The sequence below is a fragment of the Colobus angolensis genome, unplaced genomic scaffold, assembly GCF_000951035.1.
Source record: "Colobus angolensis palliatus isolate OR3802 unplaced genomic scaffold, Cang.pa_1.0 Scaffold153, whole genome shotgun sequence".
Taxonomy (NCBI): domain Eukaryota; kingdom Metazoa; phylum Chordata; class Mammalia; order Primates; family Cercopithecidae; genus Colobus; species Colobus angolensis.
The window spans coordinates 3,670,133-3,671,901 of NW_012114633.1; the positions used below are offsets into that span (position 1 = coordinate 3,670,133).

Here is a 1,769-nt window from a genome sequence, read left to right on the forward strand (position 1 = left end):
CTCGGCCTCCCAAAGTGCTGGGATTACAGGCTTGAGCCACCGCGCCCGGCCAAATTATAGACAATTTTTAACAAGTTGATAATAAATTAGTTTTCACTTCAGTCAGTACATATGAAGACAATATTACATGCTAATCAGTGCACCTAGACATGTAGGATATACAGGTCAAATGTATTCCAGCTCCCGTTCTTAGGTTTCATATAAGGACACAAAATACATAATCATATTCTATATTGCACTGGCAGATTAATCTCCCTAAGCAATGATTTAGACAATCAGAAGAATTTCACTGGCCACCTAACCTATTAAGATATTCAGACTCCTTGGGAAAGAGTATGGCTTCGGAAAAAAGAGGTCAGGCTTTCATTACAGGACAGACCTAGGTGGAGTCCTATATATATCACTCAGCCAGCTTGGTTTGCTCATATATAAAATTCTAGCTAGTGATACCTAATTCAATCCTAATGCTGTAAGAAATAAATGAGATAATATCTACCTGGATAGCATGTAACCTGTATTGGGTATCTAATTTCTTTCTCTTATCTGATGTTCTGCACCTTCCAGAAAATAGTTCTTACCGCATTTTCCCTTGATGTAAATATTTTATCCCCACCCAACTCCTACCTGGCCTTCTAAGCAGCATTTCTTGCATATTTCATGTGTAGTCCTATTTCTGTCTTTGTTCAAAATCATATCTTCTACCTGAAATGCCGCTTCCTTTTTTCCCCAGCTTTATTGAGGTATAATTGACAAATAAAAAAATGTATATATGTTTTGTTTTGTCTCTCCAAAGAATTGATAAGTGCATGGATTGCTTTGAATCCCACAGTAAGTACAGTGGCCTACACATAATAGAGGTATTGCTCATATATCTTAATACTCTGCACCATCTAGCTTAAACATAATAATGTCAATGATAGTGTCAGCACAGCCTGGCATAGCACAAAAGACTTCTTGGAGGTGGATGTTGGAAATCCTTATGCTAGAACTTGAGAGAATAGGTTTTAGATATTTAAGTAAGGGAAGGCATTTTTCAAGTGAAAGGAATAAACTGATCATAAAATAATGGGATCCTTTTTCCTTAATTTATAGCCCTTTGAGGAAATTTTGAACTGGTTTAGTCCCATATAAAATTAACCTCAAAGAAAAGTGTCAGTGAGGTCTAATAAAAATAAACGTAAGCTACGTGGGAAGCTGAGGCAGGAGATGGTTTGAGCCTAGCAGTTGGAGGCTGCAGTGAGCTCTAGTCATATGCTTTACTCCAGTTTGGGCAACAGAGTAAGACCCGATTTATTAAATAAATAAGTGAATGAATGCATGCATGCATGTAATAACAAAAATATTGGTTATTCAGATGGCCCTGAATTTGGATTTTGGCTCAACCCCTTTGAAGCTCTGTGACTTTTGGCCATTTTCTTCAAAGGCTCAGTTTTCTCATCTGTAAAACATTGAAGATTGCATCATAATACATGTAAAACACCTGACATATTCTGAAGTTTTAATCACAGCTATCACACAAAAGGTCAACTGAGATGTACCTGTGTAGTGTCCATATTTCTCAAAATATATTTTTGACCAACAGGTATGATTTCAAATATTCTGATTAAATTGCTTACTTAACTGAAGAAATAGCATTAAAGCCATCTATATAGCATTAAGACTTTTCAAAGTGCTTTCACATTTTCTTACTTAACTATTTGTCAGATAGGTGTGACATGGAATGTTATTCCAGATTTTTTTTTTTTTTTTGAGACAGAGTCTCGCTCTGT

The 1,769-nt window shown here is 36.0% G+C and overlaps 1 protein-coding gene across 5 annotated transcripts in view; it reads left to right on the top strand.

The window, feature by feature from the left end:
- ORMDL1 (ORMDL sphingolipid biosynthesis regulator 1) overlaps positions 1 to 1,769 on the top strand; it is a 15,078-nt gene that overhangs the window by 9,634 nt on the left and 3,675 nt on the right. The window lies entirely within an intron of this gene.